Here is a 23156-nt window from a genome sequence, read left to right on the forward strand (position 1 = left end):
CCACTGAGCGATCGAGATAAAATGGCCCACCCTCCCCATTCAAATCCAAGTCTCGTGTGAACTGAACTCAGATGAGCCACTACAGCTAAACTGGGCACCCTGAGTTTGGGAGTTTAAATCAGCTGTAGTTTCGACACTGGGCCCCGATTTTAACTCCAGGTGGATTCCTCATTCAGGCCCGAGTTAAAATTACAGTCAGGTCTCAACATTGTCATGGGGTCGCAACCTGTACATGTATAGAAGTACTCCGTTGGCTCACTGTCTGCTCAGGGGAGCAGGTTAAAGTTGCGATCGTGGTGACTTTCAGCCAGGGTGATTTTAGCTGCCCATCCGCCAGGTTTGTGCAGAGCAAGTAGGGTTAAAATAGGCCCCCCTGTTCTACACAGTGACTCCTCTGGAAAATGCAAAAGCGTTGATGCTTGTGAGCTCCAGATTCCCGCCATGGTCCACTATTCACTGATTAAGCTCACATGGAGAATGACCACTTGGCCAAACTTCCTCGGCCCACAGAAGCAAGCCATTCAACCCATCCAGTCCATGTTGATGTTTATCCTTCCATGTTCCCACCACTGGTCCCATATCCCTGTATCGCACTTTCCTTCAAGCACCTATCTAACCTATTCTGAAATGTTGACATCAATCACTAACTCTGGCAGTGCATTCCACAGCCTCACAACCTTCTGTGCAAAGAAGATTTTCCTGCTCGCTGTCCTGAATCGTATATTTATGTCCTCTCATTCTAGACTCATCATTCGCTGGAAACAGTCTGATTCTATCTCCTCTGCCCCATCCCGTCATCATTTTAAACACCACTATCAAATCACTTATCCAGTTGAAGTGCTGCTTTTAATGTCTTGTAAACCTGAATCCCCAAATCACTCTGCTCCACATCACCCAACTTTTCCTCATTCAAAGTATTTTTATTACTTTTTTTTAGCCAAAATGTACCGCCTCACATTTATTGACATTGAATGCCATCTGCCACATTTTTGCCCCTTCCACCATCTTATCAATATTGGCTTGAAATTTCTTTTGATCCTCAGAATTAACTATGCTCCTATTTTAGTATCATCTGCAAATTTGGACACCACCTTACAACATTCCCACAATACAACAGTGACTACACTCCAAAAGTACTTCATTGGCTGTAAAGCGCTTTAAGACGTCCGGTGGTTGTGAGAGGCGCTCTATAAAATATTGTGTCTGCAATTACAATCAAATAACTCCTCGAGGCCTTGTACTGTGAGTAAGAGCTGTGTGACTTCAGTCCATTTAATTTGACTGTAAAGTGAGGAGCAACATGGCTTGCTGCCTTTTTAAATGCCCCTGCACACCAGGGCAGGAAACCACTGGGCCTCCAACAGCAGCGCCCTCAGGTGGTACATCGTACATAGTTACATAGTGAATACAAAGAGTTTGCATACATGACATCATTCCCCCCCCAAAGTCTTTGATGCAAGTTAATTACAGGTTAAGGCGAACCGGGGAGCTGTGCTCTCTGGTTGACCGTCGCTTCTGGCCTGGGTGAATTGGTTGGGCCACTGCTGTCTTGCAGCGCGACTGGTTGGGCTGGACTGTTGGGGATGGTGGGATCATCCTCGTGGTTGGCAGCGAGGTCTGTTGTCGATTGAGCGTGTGTCGGTGGGTTGCTGCAGATGAGGTCCTCTTCCGGTGGTTCCTGGTTATCTGTGAATCGTAATTTGGTTTGGTCCAAATCTTTTCTGCACATTTGACCGTTAAGCAGTTTGACAACAAACACTCTATTCCCCTCCTTGGCTAATACAGTGCCGGAGACCCATTTGAGGCCCTGACCGTAATTCAGCACAAACACAGGGTCATTTACGGTGATGCCGCATGATACAGCCGCGCGATCATGGTACGTGTTTTGCTGATAACACCTGGTTTCTACCTGATCACTGAGGTCAGGGTGTACTAAGGAGAGCCTGGTTTTGAGTGCTCGTTTCATTAGTAATTCTGCAGGGGAACCCCAGTATGTGACTGGGGTCGTGTCCTGTTGCTGAGCAGTATCCTGGATAGGCGGGTTTGTAAGGATCCTTCCGTGACACATTTCAAGCTCTGCTTTATGGTTTGGACAGCCCGCTCCGCTTGGCCGTTGGATGCGGGCTTGAATGGGGCAGATCTGACATGCTTGATGCCATTACGAGTCATAAATTCTGTTACACTGCATGTAACCCAGTATAAAAGGGAGCTCACCTCTTGGTGTCCTCACTCTAGGAGCTGCAATAAAGGACTACAGTCTTCACAGTTCAAGTGCCATACCCATGCCTTGTGGAGTCATTAACAGAGTGCCTACATACACAATAACTGCCGATGAGGTCACGAACTACATGCACAACATGTCGAATCTCAGCAACTTCCAACAATTCACTGATGGGGAAGATTGGGACGCCTTCGTGGAAAGGTTAGAACACTTCTTCATAGCCAACGACCTCGATGGGGACACACCGGCCACACTGGCGAACACGCAGGGCCAACCTGCTTAGTAGTTGTTGGCCCACTATCCATGGCCTCGTCAGGGACTTGCTAGCCCCAGCGAAGACAACAACCAAGAGCTGTGGGGAACTCGTAATCTTAATACAAGAGCAACTAAAACCCAAAGAATGCATCCTCACAGCCAGACACCGGTTTTACACTCACCAGCGACCCGAAGGCCAAGGAATTGCTAAGTATGCTACAGATTTAAGAAGATTGGCTGCACCGTGTGATTTTGGCGACCACCTTACCGAAGCACTAAGGGACATATTTAGTTATCGGAATCAGCCACGAAGGCTGCCACCATAAACTGCTCTCTGCGGACATCACAGTCACCCTGCAGAAGGCAATTAAAGTGAGCCAGGCCTACATGATTTCAGTCGGCGACTCCAAGCGAATGATGACCCACACCCAGGACCCTAAACTGACGAGCGCAGTGAACCAAATGCCGACTTTTAAAGGCAGAAATACAGCCCGGAATTCCGCAACCCTGAGTCCGCCACATGGGGCCAACTGGCTAGCCCCGTGCTGGCGCTGTGGGGGAAACTACAGTACCCACCAGTGCCGCTACAAAGGCTATACTTGCAAAGGCTGCAACGCGAAAGGTCACCTTCAGAAAATGTGCAAAAAAAGCTTTACTCACCACGTTGTTGAAGAGTTGGCTGATCACCTGGGCTGTGACACAGATGAAGATTAAGCTGCTCAACACCCGGAAGAAGAGTATGGAATTTATACCTGTTCCACCGAGAGTTCCCCATGGAAGATGGAAGTAGACATCAACGGAGTTCCAGTTTCGATGGAGATCGACACAGGGGCGAGCCAGTCGTTGATGAGCCAGACGACCTTTGAAAAACTTTGGATCAATCCCGCCAAACGACCAAAACTATCTCCTGTCCAAGCGAAGCTGATCACCTACACCAAAGGCAAAATCCCAGTCGTTGGCAGCGTGGACGTCCAGGTCTCCCAGGGCGGCGTGATGAACAAACTCCCCCTGTGGATCGTTGCTTCGATGGGCCAACGCTGCTGGGAAGAAGCTGGATGAACCAGGTCCAAGTCGGTTGAAGTGACGACGGCCCCCGGGCTCCAGCAATCCACATCCCACACCGTCCCGAACTTGGATCCATCGCTGCACCTAGAGATCCCACCATCCAGCTCGACTGCGCGGCAACGACTGCACAACAACACCGTGGCAGGATCACCCAAACCGAACGTCCAGACCTCACCTTCCGGGCCATGGCACGACTCCAAGGGAAGAAGATCGGCGAGAAAAGTGGATTCCCGACGTCTGTGGCTGATCCTGCGAAGGAACAGATCACCACAGCCTAGCTGGAGGATAGCGAGAAGATGGCGGCCGCACCACGAGGCGAAGAACCTAAAATCAAAATGGCCGCGACCAGACCACAAGGGGCAGCGTTGGACGAGCGACACGTGGCACCGAGCTGCAAACCAGATTGGAAGGCCCCCTTAAAGGAGACCGGTAACCCAAAGAAATTAAAGGGACAATTTCACTCTAAAGATGACAAGGACTTTAAAGCTAAAAGTTCAGTTAGCAAATGCAGGTATGCTAATGTAACGTTGAATTGTGATGCCGGAGTAACTGATGAAAAAAATGTAATGAATGCTTGTGTAAGTTATGTTAAGAACAAGTTTGTAATGTTAAATGATGATGACAGAAATTTTAAAATGACAAATGTAACCAGGTATGGAGACTCCAAGATACAAGAAAGTGTTGTAAGTGCTGTAAGTAACAATGTAAAGAGAGACAACAGTGTAGATTCGACTAAGTATGATCGGAGCCAATGTATCACATATGCAGGAAGTAGACTGTTAAAGGACACCGGGTTATATGGGTACAATGTAAATGCCAGAGGAATCCCCCCATGGGAGATCCCCAGCTCCAGCGGGCTACCTGACCATGTAGCCTGGACTTTTGGGACAAATGTGATGCCCCAGGAAGGGCTCACACACACCCAGTGGGAGCAGACCCACTGCAGGGACAGCGGTCAATGGGCAGCACAGCCACCATCACTGGCAACCTGCCCCAGATCGGCCCGACACCGCCTGGCCACCATGGCCAACACCTGGAGCAGGAGGTCAGTACCCTCAGCTTTCCTGGCGGACCCTTGGATGACCAGACTTTCATCACCAATGGAGGACAACGAGCCCACACAATCTTATGGACCTGCCCACCGCCACACACCACCACCTACCCACTCTACAGTGTATGTACCCTACCTACTGCACTGGCTCCCCCCCTGAGGGATCCTACAACAGTGACACCCACATAGTCTGTGTGTGAAGGGGGGGAAATGGATGAGACCAGCTATGCGGGCCCATTCATGGACAAAATGTTCCTCGTAGTTGTAGATGCATTTTCAAAGTGGATCGAATGCACCATTTTAAACTCGAGCACAACCTCCACCACTGTGGAGAGCCTCGCAACCATGTTTGCAACGCACGGAATCCCTGACATATTGGTCAGTGACAATGGTCCGTGCTTCACCAGCGCAGAATTCCAAGATTTTATAACTGACCACGGCATAAATCACGTCAAGACGGCACCGTTCAAGCCAGCCTCCAACGGTTAGGCGGAGAGAGCAGTGCAAATCATTAACAAGGCATGCTTAAAATCCAAGGTCCCACGCTGCAGGGTCGCCTGTCATGACTGCTGCTGGCATACAGATCTCGTCCGCACTCATTGACTGGGATCCCCCCCCGCGCAACTGTTGATGAAAAGGACTTTAAAAACAAGGCTCTTATAAATTCTCCCAGACATGCACGAAATCGTTGAGGCAAAGCGCCATAAGCTGACTGAGTACCATGACAGAAATTCGAGGGGGAGATGGAATGAGATAGGGGACAAAGTGTTTGTACTAAACTATGGCAGGGATCCCAAATGGTTTGCAGGGACAGTAACGGGCAAGGAAGTAAACAGGCTGCTGGTAGTACAAATGTACAATGGCCAAACCTGCCGGAGGCATGTAGGCCAAGTCAAAAGCAGATTTACCAACAGCACTGCGGAACCAGAGGCAGACTACAATGTGGAACTCACACCACACCTGGTGGGCAGACAGAGGGAACAACCTGAGGAAAGGGCAATCCCAACAGACAGCCCAGGCGAGTCAACAATAATCACACCAATCGAAACAGACAGCCCAGGCGAGATACCAGCAACCACACCCAGAGAAAAACAGACACCAAGGCAAACAACTGAACCACAAATCAGACGCTCCACGCAAGAGCGTAGACTACCTGAGAGACTGAACCTATAAAGACAATAAAACCTTGGGGGAGGGTGATGTCATGTATCTTACATTATTATATATAACTGTATCCTAACATGCTAAACATGACTATAATATGATATGACCTGTAACCACCAGCATACCTTACCACCAGGGGTGCACTTGCAAGAGACAGGTGTATAAGGACAGGTCTCAGGCAAGTACAGCATTCCAGAGCTGTGAAATAAAGGTGCAGGTCCAGAGTGACTTTGACTTCACTACATGCCTCGTGTGAATCTGTACTGAGGGGACAGGACTTTACATTGAGGAGTCCCAGGAACGAGTGCAGCTTCGTTACATTTTGTGGTGTGGGTGCATTTTTGATGGCCTCTGTCTTCGAGTCCGTGGGTCTGATGCAATCTTCCTCCCCAGGAATTTTACTTCTGGCGCCAGGAAGACACATCTGGATCGTTTCAACCGGAGTCCAACTCTGTTTAGTCGACTTAAAACTTCTTCCAAGTTGTGCAGGTGTTCGGAGGTGTCGCGGCCAATGATGAGGCTGTCGTCCTGAAATTATTTGGAATATGGCTGCAGCCTAGTGCCGAACGGGCACCTGTGGTACACAAACAGTCCTTTGTGCATGTTGATGCATGTTAATTTTTTCGATGACTCAACCAGCTCCTGGGTCATGTAAGCGGAGGTTAGATCCAGCTTGGTGAATGCCTTTCCACCTGCTAATGTCGCAAAAAGGGCATCGGCTTTGGGTAGTGGGTACTGGTCCTGTAACGAGACTCGGTTGATTGTTACTTTGTAGTCACCACAGATTCTGACCGTGCCATCGCTCTTTAGTACCAGAACAATCAGGCTGGCCCACGGGTTGAACTCGACTAGCGATATGATTCCCTCGCATTGAAGTCTGTCCAATTCGATCTCCACTTTCTCGCTCATCATGTAGGGGACCGCTCGAGCCTTGTGATGAATGGGCCATGCCTCGGGGACCAAGTGGATCTATACTTTGGCGCCTGTGAAGTTGCCGATGCCTGGTTCAAGTAAAGATGGGAACTTGCTCAGCACTTGAACACAGGAAGCATTGTCCACTGACAATAATACTTTGATGTCTTCCCAGTTCCACTGAATCTTCCGCATCCAGCTTCTGCTAAGCAGTGTTGGCCCATTACTTGGTACAATCCACAGTGGCAGCATGTGTGCATCTCTATCATAGGATAGTTTTACGTTCACACTGTCAATTACTGGTATCAGTTCCTTGGTGTAAGTGCGCAGCTTTATCTGAATGGGGCTCAGCTTGGGTCTTTGTGCTTTGTTGTTGCCCCACAGCCTTTCAAATGCCTTCTGGCTCATAATTTACTGACTCGCCCCCGTGTCCAGCTCCATGGATACAGGAACGCCATTTAATTTGACTTTTTTCATCATGGGAGGACTTTTTGTGGAGAGGGTGTGCACCCCGCACTCTGCTCCCGCGAGCTGAGTTGCCTCTCTAGCTTGTCCTTTGTGATGCACGCTGGATCGGGACTCTTCTGCCGACTCCACTGTCATGTGGTGAGTCGCAGTACGTTTGCACATTCGCTGGAGGTGGCCCCTTGTTCTGCAGCTTTTGCACGCATAGTCTTTGAATCGACATTGATGGCCCCATGATTACTTCCGCAGTGCCAGCATTGTGTTAATGATTTCGCATTTACACCCATTGGCGGCCTAGCAGCAGGCACGTAGGCTCTGCTCTGTACAGTTCTTATTAGTCCAACAGTTCTGCCTGCAATCGGTGTTATTTTATGTACAGTACTTGCCAGTGAGCTCCGATTCTGGTAGGAATCACGACTTAGTTCAGTCAGCTCAACGTATGTCTTATCTTTGGCCTTCGTGGGTGCCAGCAAGTCCCTGATGAGGCGGTAGACCTCTGGCCCACAACTGGTCAGCAGTATAGCCTTGCGCTTCTTCGCCAATGTGTCCGTCTCCCCTGCCAGGTCGTTTGCCATGAAATATTGCTCGAGCCTTTCCGTGAAGGCATCCCAATCATCACCCTCTGCGAAGTCTTTTAGTGTGCCAAAGGTAGCCATAATCGCGTGAAAGTCCGTATTCTCGTTGCCAGTTATTGTATCGAATAACTCCACGAGGCCTTGTACTGTGAGTAAGAGTGTGTGACTTCAGTCCATTTAATCCGACTGAAAAGTGAGGAGCAGCATGGCTGGCTGCCGTTTATATGCCCCTGCACACCCAGGACAAGAAACCCCTGGGCCTCCAACAGCAGCGCCCTCAGATGGTACATCGTACATAGTTACATAGTGAATACAAAGAGTTTGCATACATGACTTAAAAGAACATAAGAATTAGGAGCAGGGGTCGTCCAATCAATCCCTCGAGCCTGCTCCGTCATTCAATGATCATGGCTGATCTTCTACCTCAACTCCACTTTCCCGCCCAATCTCCATATCCCTTGATTCCCTTAATATTCAAATGCAAGTCTTTCTTCTTTCTCTTCTTTACCACTCCCTCTAGCCCTTTGTCCATATCATTGATCTACTTAATATTAAAGGCACCATTTGGAATCATTCACATTGTGGTCTCTGATCCTGTGAAGTTAGGAGATATAGTTAGGAGCACCACAATGCAAGAGTAAAGCGAATAAATGCAATGTAACCTTTTAAAAAGGTTGATACAAAAATCATTACTTGACCCATTCTACAGCACTGGGTCAGAGCAATAGCCTGTGTGCTTCCCAATTTGTGTTCTCGTGTCCTTTCCATGAACAATCATGTCCACAAACTTCATCCTAAGACTGTGAGAGTCTATAAATACCAGCTTTGATTGCTACGCACTGCTGAAAATAGTTTTTTTTTTCTCTTTCCCTGTGCAATTTCCACTTCCAAGGTTAAAAAAACAGACAATATTGCAGCCAGATGTATAAATATAATCTCCTCTCTGAAACCACCCATCATCTGTTGACTTTTCCTAATATTTGATTTGCCACTGATTCTGGCAAATATTTTCAAGTCTTGAATTCTTATTAATAGAGTGGCGTCACAGCTGGACATTTTGGGTCCTTTGTTCATGATGAGAAAGCAGGAATAACAGATGGGTACTAGTGTGTTACCAAAATCTTGCAGCCAGAGACCCAGTGCCAAACTACATAAGTTTGTAATAGTCAGGTCACCGTGTTAAAATGATGCGAACACACTGGCATTTCTGTCCTATTTATGCCGCACGTAGATTAATTAGTCCAAGCTGTGGCGTTTGAAATCTGACAAATATTAAAAGCCAGAAATTCCTGATTTAAGCAACCTGCCTACTTGCTGAGTGCAGCACTATCCATCATGGTGGCATGCCGAAAGTTTGCTGTGATCTTTTACAGTAATGTTATTTCCGAAAGAGTTTAAACAATGCATCAAGTAAGGGGGAGAAGTTGGAGCTGTTTGGAAAATGTGCCACCGCAAAGCTTGCACCAACTGCTGAGTCCATCGTTGGTTCGCGAATGGTTTGGCCAGTGCCAAGTATTTCTTCAAAACTCGAAAAAAATAATATTTCCATTTCTATCCTAGTTATTACCACCACTAAAAAGAAAGACTTGCATTTATACAGCGCCTTTCATGACTACCGGACATCTCAAACCGCTTTACAGCCAATGAAGTGCTTTTGGAGTGTAGTCACTGTTGTAATGTGGGTAAGTTATACAGCACAGTCGTACCGGGAAGGCGCCGAATACCTCGAGTTTCTTTGCCAGGAGCACGCAGAAGCCAAGCGCAAACCACAAAAGGAGTGCACGACAACCCAAGCACCCCACCCAGCCGTCCCGCCAACCACAGTCTGCCCCACCTGTGACAGACTGTAGGTCCCGCATTGGTCTCATCAGTCACCTGAGAACTCATATTAGTGTGGAAGCAAGTCATCCTCGACTTTGAGGGATTGCGAAAGAAGAGAAGAGTAACTACAGTTGTAAAGAAAATCACAGATCGATGAAACAACTCTCCAATTGCATACGTCTCAATGATAATAAATTCCGAAAGTTCGGCTAGTTTCATAAGCAGTCGAATATACAGAGCAGACTTGTGACAAAACGTTTCTCAAGGGAATGTCTTAAACCCTGCGTCTTATGCGCCAAAGGTTTGCAAAATGGCTGGTTGACCTATTTGAGGTTGATTTTCATCTCTCAGCAGGAAAGCGGTGAGAGCCATGGATGGGTCAGAGCCATGGAGGGGACAGAGCAATGGAGGGGTCAGAGCATTGGCTTCCCCGAAGGGAACCATGCCAGTTTTTGGGTCAACCCCTCATTGGCATGGTTGAGGCGAGTTGCCAGCCCAAAAACTTGCTTGCCATAGGCAGTTCGCCGATCAGGAGACGGGAAATCAGGCAGTGCTGCAGATTCCTAAGGGCCTGCAGCAGCTTCAAGGGGAGGTGCCATTTTTGTGGCCAAAACAGGAAAACAGAATATTGCAATAAGAGTTTCTACCCAGCCTCAACCAGTAGATTTCTGCTCACTGCCTTCAGCATACAAAATGATGGTAAGAAAATTACAGTGGATAAAAGATTGCTATGTACAGCAACATTGCTTGGCTCGGCTAGAAATAAACTCCGAGTAATATTAAGGTTTCTCTGCCAGCATTTAATCTTTAGTCGTCAAAATTGTGTTTCAAATGTATATTAAGCACAACAGCAAGAGCAATTGGCACTCTCGGCCGAGAGCTTGATCTCAGAGACAAGAAAATAAATAAGGAGGGCAGAGGGACAGGCGATTCATTTCTGTTCATACGATCATAGAAACTTACAGCACAGGAGGAGACCAGTCGACCCGTCGTGCCTGTGCTGGCTCTTTGAAAGAGCTGTCGTGCTCAGTCCCACATCCCCGCTTTCTGTCCCCAAAAGAAAAAAAAAGAATTGCATTTATATAGCGCCTTTCACGACCACCGGACGTCTCAAAGCACTTTACAGCCAATGAAATACTTTTGGAGTGTAGTCACTGTTGTAATGTGGGAAACACGGCAGCCAATTTGCGCACAGCAAGCTCCCACAAACAGCAATGTGATAATGACCAGATAATCTGTTTTTGTTGTGTTGATTGAGGGATAAATATTGGCCCCAGGACACCGGGAATAACTCCCCTGCTCTTCTTCAAAATAGTGCCATGGGATCTTTTACATCCATCTGAGAGGGCAGACGGGGCCTCGGCTTAACGTCTCATCCGAAAGACAGCACCTCCGACAGTGCGGCGCTCCCTCAGTACTGCAGTGGAGTGTCATGTGCTTAAGTTTCTGGAGTGTGACTTGAACCCACAATCTTCTGACTCAGAGGCAAATATGCTACCCACTGAGCCACAGCTGACATCGCTGTAGGTCTGGAGTTACATATTGGAGGATTTGCTTCCCTGAAGGGCATTAGTGAATGGGAGATGGTATCAGTATCACCATTACTGATACTGGCATTTTATTTAATTGAATTTAAATTCCTCAGCTGTTGTGGTAGGTTTTGAACTCATGTTTCCAGACAATTAGTTGAGTAACATAACCACTATACTACCGTATCCATTTAGGTGTGGTGGAGATTGTTTATATTTTGATACACAAGATATCGCAATTGTGTGGGACAGGCTGGATGGTCCAGAGAATACTTTGCGTCATTGCTTGTTTGTTCATAAGCAGTTGGTGTCCTTGAATTGAATTGAAGAGGATTTACTGTGTGATTGAAAGGCTGCATTAGAGAGAGCAGCTTGCGGCGGCCCAGCCCGGCCCAGAAATCAGCACGGTCCCGGCCTGCAAGACCATCAACAGGCCGGGGCCATCAGAGGGAGCAGCGTGCGGCAGCATACCACTGCAGGAGGGCGACGGCCGCGAAGCCAGGTCGCTGATTGCAGTGCGGGCAGGCGCAGCAGGAGGGGCGAAGGAGCGGCAAGAGTTTGTAGAAGGAAGTGACCGGGGCCCAGGAGAGCCGTGAGTCTGGGGCCCAGAAGAGGCGAGGGCCCAGGGGCAGCACGGGCCAGCCCACACTGCGATATGTGCACGCACTAGGTCCGTGCAGCAGAGCAGGTTTTCAGGTTGCCTTGGGTAATCCTTGCCACTGGACCAAGACCTAGCTCTGTCAAGCCCATGTGGTGGCTGGTGTGCAATGCACAGGCATCTTCCACCCTTCAGGACGTAGTTCAGGACCTGGAATATTAGGTCCTTCATTGACACACCTGTGAACTCATCCCTTTTTGGCGTGGAAGCAAGTCATCCTCGATACGGGAGACCACCTATGATGAAGATGATGGTGTCCCTAATGGGAGAGGGTTGCCAATACTAGGACATTGAATATAAATCATTAGTTAGGTCACAGTTAGAATATTCTGTCTTATTTTGGATTTTGGGTACTTTATTTTAATAAGAATGTTAAGGTTATGGAGAGATCACAAAAGAGATTAATTAGGTGATAACATGGGTGAAGGTATGAGGACAGACTAGAGAAACTTGGGTTATTTTCATTAGAACAGAGTAGGTAAAGATGAGTTCGAATAGAAGTGTTCAAAATTATGAGGAGTCTATTCCTTCTCCTATTATGTTCTTATGAGGGATTTTGATACAGTAAAATTCCCTCAGTGAGTCAGTAATGAGGGGACATAAATTTAAGATCACCATCAAAAGGAGAAGGTCAAGAGAATTTTAACTGTATTTATTTATTTATTTTTTAAACACAAAGTTAAGAATGCCCTACACTGCTCTAAGCAGAATCTGTAACTGCTTTTAAAAGGGAAGTGGATGAATATTTAAAAAAGAAAAATCTAAAAATGTTTGGGGAAATGTGAAGTAAGTTCTTAACCCAGTCAGTTCCTCATCCTCAACACCTGTCCGTCTCCCTTTTCAAATGATTTATGGAATCAGCGTCCACTACGTTCCAGACCCCGAAAACTCCGAGTGAAAAAATTCTCCTCATCTCCCCTCTAGATCTTTTGCCAATGATTTTCGATCTATGACCTCTGGTTATTGACCCATTCGCCAGAGGGAATAGTTTATCTTCATCTACTCTATCAAAACCTCTCATCATCATGAACAGCTCAATTAGACCACCCCTTAACCATCTCTGTTCCTAACTTTTCCAACTTCTCATCATAACTGAAGTCCCGCATCCCAGGTAACATCCTGGTAAGTATCGCCTCGATTTCAAAATTCTCATCCTTGTTTTCAAATCCCTCCCTATCTCTGTAATCTCCTTCAGCCCCACTATTCTGCACTCCTCTAATGCTGCCCTCTTGAGCATCTCTGATTATAATCGTTCAACCATTGGTGGCCGTGGCTTCTGTTGCCTAGACCCTAAGCTCTGGAACTCGCTGCCTAAACCCCTCTATCTCTCTCTTTCCTCCTTCAAGACGCTCCTTAAAACCTACCTCTTTGACCAAGTTTTTAGGTCACCTGCCCTAATTTCTCCTTATGTAGCACGGTGTCAGATTTGTTTTGTCTCAAGGCGAAGCGCCTTGAGACGTTCCACTACATTAAAGGCGCTATATAAAAACAAGTTGTTGTTGTAAACCTCCGGCGAATTTATTTTGTTGCCACATATAAGTGAATACTACTAGTTCAATGATTCTTAATTTTATAAACCGTGTACAAGGAAAATTCACTTAATACTTCTGTTATACAGTGCTTTCTGTGTCACTGTGCCCCAGTTCCGTGTGATAGTAGCACAAGATGGGCAACATACTGGCAGCCAAATGGCGTTTTGCATTGTGTGTGAGGCTACCCCGAGAAGGTAATTACACGCTGCTCTGGCTTCACACTCGTGGTCGATCAGACTCCTGGGGGCTGAATTTGCGGCCCCTATGGGCACGTACGAGGTGTGCATGCGCCCGTATCCGGGTTTAGGCACGCACCGCGCATGCGCTGAAACCCAGAACTTGCAATCTGTCAAAAATCCTCTTGGCAGATCGGACGAATCCGAATTTCTGCCCAGCGAATGCCCATGAAACTCTTACGCCTGGTAAAAGCAGATGTAAGGCCTGTTTTTACCAGTGTAAGAGTTTTAAAAAACAGAAAAATAAAATGTTATCAATAATTTATACATTTTAAAAACCTGTGTAAATAAGATAAGTTTCTTTTTAGCCCCTCTAAAACATGTAAATTTATTTTTCAAAAAATTAAATGTTGTTTGAAATATTTAATTAAATTGTATTTTAATTAATTTGAAATGATGTTTTTTATAATGTAGTTGAAGTGTAGAGGTATTTTGGGGGTATTCCCATTCATACTTATGGGGTTTCCGCACATACAGAATCCCCACAAGCATGATTGGAAATCCCTTTCTGTCATTGGTTGGGCCAGCCCACATGATCCCAGGGGCGCTTGTGAACCGTGTGGGCCCAGGGATACATGGGCCTCTACCCGCGGGTAGCCAGAGAGGCCCAGGACTGCGAGTCTCCGTACCTCCTGGACCACCAGGTACGCCGGCATTTTACTTGCAGATCGGAGGCATTTCCCCGCGGGAAGCCATAACATTTTTAAACGGCCCAGAAAAGTTCCATAGCCTTCTTTCTCTGTCTTTTGGGAAGTACTTCATAATCCTCTTTGTTTATCCTTACCAGCATTGGTGAAAGCAGGAATGTGCGGGGATCACTGAGGATACACCCCTGTGAAGATTGACTGTCAGTTCGCCTCTCCCAAGATGAACCATCTGTCATAGGGTGGTGCTTTATAGTGTCAGCCATGGCTCAGTGGGTAGCACACTCGCCTCTGAGTCAGAAGGTTGTGGGTTCAAGTCTCGCTGCAGGGACTTGAGCATGAAAATCCACTGCTGTGCTGAGGTTGTGCTGCACTGTTGGAAGTGCTGACTTTCGGATGAGGTGTTAAACTGAGGCACCATCTTCTTTCTCCATAGATCCCATGGCACTATTTCGAAGTAGAGCAGAGGAGTTATCCCTGGTGTCCTGGCCAATATTAATCTCTCAATTGACATAACAAAAACAGATTATTTGGTCATTATCACATTGCTGTTTGCGGGAGCTCGCTGTGTGTTTGACTGCAGCATTTCCCACATTACAACAGTGACTACACTCCAAAAGTACTTCATTGGCTATAAAGTGCTTTGAAACATCTGGTGGTTGTGAAAGGCGCTATATAAATCCAAGTCTTTCTTTCTTCATCTCGAGGTCCAATTCAGAACAGTTTCCAACAAAAGTTAGATGGGTTTGAGCGACAGTCATCTCAAAGAAACTAAATTATACATTAGCAAAGTTAATTGGGCATGAACTCGCAGAGTACGACATCATACCACCTGTGAATTTGACCGCAGGTTCGCAATTGTCCGTGCACGCGCTGCATCCCGAACTGGAAATCTGTCAAGTTACACTTCCGCATCAGCTTTGCTGCACGTTTCACTCATTAAAATCAACATGCTGCCGCAAAATTGCCCACCTGATCACGCATTCATTATCCTGAACATTTTTACAGCTGGTGCAAATAGGCGCATGAGCCTGTTTGTACGGCATAAGGGGGTAGGGACGATAAGAAAACTGTATTCATTTTGAGCTAGGATTATGCTACAGCTCATAAAAAGCAACCTAATTAAGCCTTATGGTTCCTATCCAGAGGCCTGAATTATTTGCTAAAGTGCACTAAAGTATTAATAATTACTTTAATGTCTATGCATTTAGGTTGTGTTACTGGACTAGTAATCCAGAGGCCTGGACGAATGATCTAGAGACATGAGTTCAAAGCCCACCATGGCAGCTGGGGAATTTAAATTCAGTTAATTAAATAAATCTGGAATGAAAAGCTATTATCAGTAATTGGTGACCGTGAAACTGCCAGATTGCCGTAAAAGCCCATCTGGTTCACTAATGTCCTTTTAGGGAAGGAAATCTGCCGTCCTTACCCGGTCTGGCCGATATGTGACTCCAGACCCACAGCAATGTGGTTGACTTTGAACTGGCCTAGCAAGCCACTCAGTTGTGCTCAAGAAGGCGGTTCACCATCACCTTTTCAAGGGCAATTCGGGATGGGCAATAAATGCCGGCCTTGCCAGCGACGCTCACATCCCAGGGAATTAATTTATTTTGAAGGATAAACTGAAAACTTTACTGATTAAGGTAAAGCTTGTTCATCTTACCAATCTTTTTTATTTAAAATGAGTCTTTTTTTTTAGTCAGCAATTTAAAATCCAAAGCCTGAAATTCAAAATGTTTATCAAAACCATTGCAAATCGAAGGAAAATGCTTGAGCAATCTTTTGGACAGTGCAGTGGACATAGTAAAAATAAAACACTGTCAATTGCTTCAATGGGATTTCTGCAAAACTTAGTGCTGTCCCAGCGGAGATCTCTATGCTTTGTGATTGGCTAAGAGTCAGGAAGTGAAAGAAGCAGCCGCCCCACGGGATCCTAGGTACGCTTACGGACACCGGTGCCCCCTCCTGGGATACGAGCGCCACTCATCATCATAGGCCGTCCCTCGAACGAGGATGACTTTCTTCCACGAGAGTTCACAGATGTTTCAATGAGGGACCCGATGTTCCAGTCCTGAACTCCAATTGAGGAGGTTGAAGATGCCTGTGCGTGGATTTTTTTTAACGTCTGGTGGCCGTTGCACATCAGCCACCCCACGGGCTTGACAGAGCTCGGCCTTTATCCAGTGGCAAGGGTTGAATCAGGACGACTGGAGACCTGCTCTGCAGCACGGACCTAGTGCGCACACATGTCGCAGTGTGGGCTGGCCCGTGCTGCCCCTGGGCCCTCGCCTCTTCTGGGCTCCGTACCCTCATTCGCCGCACCTCCGCCCCCGATGTTCCAGGGCCTGGCGCTCCAGCTCTATTTATAGCCCCGACCTGACGGTGGCATTCTCGCACAGGTTGGGGCAGCCAACGATGGGTGAGCACCATTACGCTGCACACAGCCCCGCAATGTTTCGAAGCAACGTTTCGAAGCAACGTTTCGAAGGGGGCTAAGCAACGAGGTTAAGTGCGGATTTCGTTCAGCTGTTGGCGGCAGACTCCTTGAGTACGCCACGGACCGCAAATTCTGGGCCATTGCTTAAGCTGCAGGCTGGCAAACCACAGGGATTTCAGGGATATGTCCATTCTATGAGCAGAGGAATTGGAAAATGGATACAACAATGGCGATCTCCACGTGGCTGTGTTGGCAAGTGAGCAAGTAGTGGTCTGTGGGCTTTTGATTCACCGACACCCACCATTATTATTTACTGGCAAGCGTTGCATTTTCCACCCACTGTAACTATCCCAAGGTCTGAGCAGCACAGTTTTGTTGGTACATTGCTATTTTCATGTGTGTTTCTGCCGATTGCTGTTGCCATGATTGCAGAAGGTGCTGAATATTAAAAGTAACAGACACGCTAACAAAAGCTGGCTGCTGGGCAATAAGGTCAGCTGCTTTTAAAGTGCGCACAAAAAGCTAATATCTATTGTGCAAAGCACTTAGCGATGAGAAATAGAAGTTTTATCTCAGTAATTGCCAGTGAGACCCATCAACAATTTTTCTAAAATGACAAGAGGCAATAAAATAATGAATCATGTCCACTTGAAAGAGAAACTTCAAAAATTTGACAAGCAAATTTGTAGTTTTTTTTATTATGACTTTTATCCAGCAATGCATTAAACCAAGTAATTTAAATCTTTCAGTTTCTAAAAGCAGTTTTGAAATATTGTACTGATGGTCAAATTGCTCCGTGACCATCATTTTTGTTATGATTTCCAAGCCTTTGTTCTACGTAGGACCATACGTAGCAACAGTGATCTGGAAAAAAGAAAGAAAGACTTGCATTTATATAGCGCCTTTCACAACCACCAGACGTCTCAAAGCACTTTACAGCCAATGACGCACTTTTGGAGTGTTGTAACATGGGAGATGCAGCAGCCAACATGCGTACAGCAAACTCCCCACAAACAGCAATGTGATAATGACCAGATAATTTGTTTTTTTTGTTATGTTGATTGAGGGATAAATATTGGTCCCAGGGTACTGAGGATAACTCCCCTGCTCTTCTTCAAAACAGTGCCATGGGATCTTTTACATCTACCTGAGAGAACAGATAAGGCCTCGGTTTAACATCTCATCCGAAAGACGGCACCTCCAACACTGCAGCACTCCCTCAGCACTGCGAGTGTCAGCCTCGATTTATGCACTCAAGTTCCCGGAGTGGGACTCGATCCCACAACCTTCTGAATCAGATGAGTGTGCAGCCCACTGAGCCACACCTGACACTTACTTCTGATCAGTGGTGTTTCTGTTCCCTGCCACCATGCAACAGGTTGTCACTGAGGGATGGGACAAAGGAAAAAGCTCTGTTGCCAGGAGTTCTAAAAGCCATTACTTTGTACATGGGAACAGGAATAAGCCATTCAGCCCCTCGAGTTTGTTCCGCCATTCAATTAGATCACGGCTGCTCTGTATCTTGACTCCACCTGCCCGCCTTGGGTCCGTAACCCTTAATACCCTTGCCTAACAAAAATAGTTCATTTGCTCCCTTTCTCACCATCTCTAATTCTTGACTCGCAAGAGTTTGCAAAGAGAATCTCACTGAGGGTTCAATGGGCAAATTTGCCACATAGCATGATGTTAAACCATACAAATTAGCAAGAGGCCGGAGTCAATATCCGCTCTGTACTGCGTTAGCTGATGATAGCCAAGCCAACGGTGGAGGTATTCCATTTGCCCACAGTATGCCTCAGCTAGGGCAGGCAGAATCGGACAGATTCCCATTCCTGATTATGGGATGTCCTCTGCTAGAACTGTAAGCACGCAGACATTAACTGACTGCAGCATTCAGCACAGCTGTGATGCCCACCCACGGTGAAACAGTCTGTGGATAATTACTGCCTAGCCTCGTACATGAAGGGAGATCATTTCAGAAAGGGGCCAAAGTACCACTGGTGCCCACGAACCATCTTCCAGCTCCAGTCACTGCTGTCATGGGAGAAAGGTAAAGCCGGAAAATCCAATTCGTGCCTGAAAAGAAGGGAGAAAATGGGATAAATCGCAAGTTTAGTCCGTTTGAAAAGGGATATAAATTCATTAAAATTGAACATTTTTCCTAAAAAAATTGCACATACTGCCAACGTGAATCACATGGTAGCACTCTTGCCTCAGAGACAAAGGATTGTTCAATATCCTTGTGGTCAGACGAGAAAGTCCCACCTGAGAGGCAGCCCAGATTATGTGCAGAAGTACCGCCAAACTTTCATTTGTTACATAGAAACATAGAAACATAGAAAATAGGTGCAGGAGTAGGCCATTCGGCCCTTCGAGCCTGCACCGCCATTTAATGAGTTCATGGCTGAACATGCCCCTTGATTCCCCCTAGTAGTAAGGACTACATCGAACTCCTTTTTGAATATATTTAATGAATTGGCCTCAACAACTTTCTGTGGTAGAGAATTCCACAGGTTCACCACTCTCTGGGTGAAGAAGTTTCCCCTCATCTCGGTCCTAAATGGCTCACCCCTTATCCTTAGACTGTGACCCCTGGTTCTGGACTTCCCCAACATTGGGAACATTCTTCCTGCATCTAACCTGTCTGAACCCATCAGAATTTTAAACGTTTCCTTCAACACCTCTTTAATCTCGATCAGACCTAAGTCCATCCGAGGCATAAATATTGCTCCAATGTCTGGAAACTGTCTCCAAGGATTTCACTCCAACTCCAGGGCAGGATGCTGGGGGTGAAACTGCCCTGTGCCCTGACTGGGGGGCGGTAACCATCTGCAGCTGAGACTTTCTGTGCGGTGCGCAGAAGTCCCACCCCTGCCCTTACCGCCCCTCAAAAGAAAGACTTGCATTTATATAGTGCCTCTCCTGACCAGCGGACGTCTCAAAGCGCTTTACAGCCAGTGAAGTACTTTCTGGAGTGTAGTCACTGTTGTAACGTGGGAAACGCGGCAGCCAATTTGTGCACAGCAAGCTCCCACAAACAGCAATGTGATAATGACCAGATAATCTGCTTTTTTTGTGATGTTGATTGAGGGATAAATATTGGCCAGGGCGCCGGGGATAACTTCCCTGCTCTTCTTCAAAATTGTGCCATGGGATCTTTTACGCCCACCTGAGAGAGCAGATGAGGCCTCAGTTTAACGTCTCATCCAAAAGACGGGAAGGAGAGAGCAATCTCGCGCGCTCCACTTCCTTTGGAGGGCTGTAACCGGGGTGATACTGGGAGACTGAGAGAAGTGCCTCGCCCCTTCGCTGAAAGGGGAGGAGCGCTGCACATTCTGCAAGGCCTTTGATGACCGCCACTAGGCCACCAGGGCCGCGTGCGTAGTGTCGAGCTGCATGATGGCGGCCCGAGCCACCATCGTTGAGCTGACCCGAGAGTCGGCAGGCAAAAAAAGACGCCGGCTCAGGGCACTAGCGCCTTCCCCTTTAAGGAGCGGAAGTCGGCCAGCTCCGTGACCCGGGGGGGGGGGGCCCCCCCCCCCGGGGCATTAAGGGGTCGGCGAGGTGCGTGAGGGGTCGCCACGCACGACGATGGGGTCATCGCCGGTTGCATGGCAGCCCGGGATTATAAAAAGGGTCAATTTCACCTCCAAAGTCTATTATCTGAAAGTTGATCCAGCCTCCAACAGAGCCTTACTGGTTCTACTTCTGCTTGTCAATGTGACATTGGTCAGTGTTCCGCTGAACTTTCCTCCTAAGCTCCAATTACAACATCCCACATCGTCCTCGTTCCTAAATAAATAATATGGCCGAAATTGCCCCCCCGCTGGGTTTGGGGAGGTCAATTCGAATGAACTAATTTTTTGGGGGCCCGCCCTAAAATTGGGCTCTTTGAATAAAAGAAATGGTGTTTGTGCTAACGGATCGTTCACGCGGGACATCCGCGGGGCACGACACTCAGCGCCGTGCTCAGCACTACGGCGTGGCGCTGATAACATCAGCGCGACACGGACATGCCGTGTCACGCTGACGCCTCACAACGTCCCTCCCCTTTTAAAGGGGAATGCCGCTTCGAGCTCTGCAGCCTCTTTTAGTGGCGCCCACTGGGTCACCAGCGGGTCGGTACCCTAGAGGGGCTGTTGGGGGCCCGCCATTGTCAGGCTGACTGGAAAGTCGGCCGACTGAAAAAAGATGGCGGCCGCCGCACTACCACCTCCCCTTTAAGGATGGCCGGGCGCCCCAGCCACCAGAGCTTCTCACCCCCCCCCCCCGCAGGGCGCAAAGGGGTCAGCACCTGGCGATGAGGGGTCGATGACGCCATCGATGTGCATTCGCCGTATCACCGCGCTAATCACGGGTTCTTGGCGTAAACCATTTCTGACGGCGATGCCTCGGGAGCAATTCCAGGGGGGGGGGCCACAGCGCCCAAGCGAAAACCCTTTCGCGGGAGTCCCGTTCTGAGAGGGGCAATTAGCGCCTTTCTGAGAGGGGCAATTATGGCCCCAATTGTTATGTATGAATAAAGAGTCTGACTGGATACTGTGAGCTCAAAGTAAAGTGCGACCTTAGTCTTTTATTGCAGGTCTCCAGAGTGTCTCTCCTACCTGTGAGGCCTCCTTAAGTACCTGTGCTCCCAAGGGATTATGGGATCCCTTGGGACTCCAGGGGATGAGCCCTCTGGTGACTGTAAAAGGTATATACAAGTTTACATACATAACACCAATGTGATAAAATTAAGACTTAATGCTAAGTCTGATCTTCAAAACTGTGAAACTCCTTGTCACCCCAGCTCTTTCCTTCCCCAATATCCTCAGGTCTTTAAAATCTAAGCTTGACATCACCACATCAATATTTCCGATTCTGCCTTGTCTTCTTTTTCAAGCCTTGTTCTCCATTTTGTCCTTGACCCATCACTTTGGTTTGTCAATTGCGCTTTTTTAAGAAAAAGCAAGTACTGATGACATTGTCCAAGGTACAATGTTGGAGGATACATTGAGCCTTTTGGTACCACAGAGCTATGGTAACACACACAATTGAAATGAAGAGATCAATAAAGCACCCCAGGCTAATGGCTATCTGAGGTTAATTCAGCTCACTTGTCTACTGGCTATAAAGCAAATTTAACCTTATCATATTACCAGTATTTTATTATTTAAGCAAAAATATCCAACATTCAAAATTAAAGATCATTCTGATGCTTTCGAACTTGGCTTCTTATTTTTAATTTCTTTCTCACCTTCTCCTTTTTCTCTCTCCCTCCTCTCCCACTCGCTCTTCCTCTGAAACAGCTTAACTGATGCCGGTTATAAATTAGGGCAATGCGTGAAAGTATCCCGAAGTCTTAATGGCAGATTATCCATTCTTTTTACTTACTGTTTTCCGAGATTCACATGCCATTTGAAGCAGCTGTGTTGAATCTCCCGACTCAAAAGGGAAACTGACAATGAACATGAGGCTCCTCACCTCACAACAGAACCAACCATCGGGCAGTATGGCAGCACCCCACACTGGAGCACTGGGTCCTTCACTATATAGTAAGAGAAAGCAGATTCAATCCCCCCATTCTGTATGCGCCTACTCTAAAGTGTCAGCTGTGGCTCAGTGGGTAGCCCACTTGCCTTTGAGCCAGAAGGTTGTGGGTTCAAGTCCCACTCTGGAGACTCAAGCACAAAATCTAGGCTGACACTCCAGTGCAGTGCTGAGGGAGTGATGCACTGTCGGAGGTGTCGTCTTTCAGATGAGATGTTAAACTGAGACCCTGTCTGCTCTCTCAGGTGTGTCCCACGGCACTATTTTGGAGAAGAACAGGGGCATTATCCCCAGTGTTTTGGCCAATATATATCCCTCAACCAACATCACTAATACAGAATATCTGGTCATTATCGCATTGTTGTTTGTGGGAGCTTGCTGTGCACAAATTGGCTGTGGTGTTTCCTACATTACAACAGTGACTATATTTCAAAAGTACTTTGTTGGTTCTGTTGTCAACTCTTTGGGACATTTTAAGGTCGTGAAAGGCGCTGTATAAATACAAGTCTTTTGTTTCTTTTTTTCTCAGCTCTCTGCGGAGAAGTGCCTGATGTCTAACCAGTGCTTCCCTACTGCAGCGGAGAGGAGCTGGGTGAGGGGAATCAGAAAGACATTCATCAGTGGATCTCTGCTGGACGCCACTTACCAACCTGCAGAAGAGCATTGTCCGCAAGTTGTGTCTGCCTGCTCTCAACCACAGAAGAATGCAATGCATCCCAAGATATCTCGTTGCGATATGGAATCTTGCAGTTACATGACAAATTGATCACTCTCGATAAAGATGTTTATTCATTTTCAGGGTTTAAACAATCCCGTAAGCAAGAAAGAACTTGGGGGTTGGAAATTCTCCAACCTGTCATTATTTGATAAATAACGTCATTTTAGTGAAGAAATAAGAAATCTCGCTATTTCTTAAGGGGATAAATTTGGCCACAAAATACGCCTGTCGTTAAAAAAATGGCGTTGCATGGTGGTTCGCGATGTCGCCAACTTTAGCCCGAGGCCTATCAATGCTGAAAATACAGACCCTGGGAGGGGAAAAAAAACACAAAAAAATTT

This window comes from Pristiophorus japonicus, chromosome 11 (genome assembly GCF_044704955.1).
Source record: "Pristiophorus japonicus isolate sPriJap1 chromosome 11, sPriJap1.hap1, whole genome shotgun sequence".
NCBI lineage: Eukaryota > Metazoa > Chordata > Chondrichthyes > Pristiophoridae > Pristiophorus > Pristiophorus japonicus.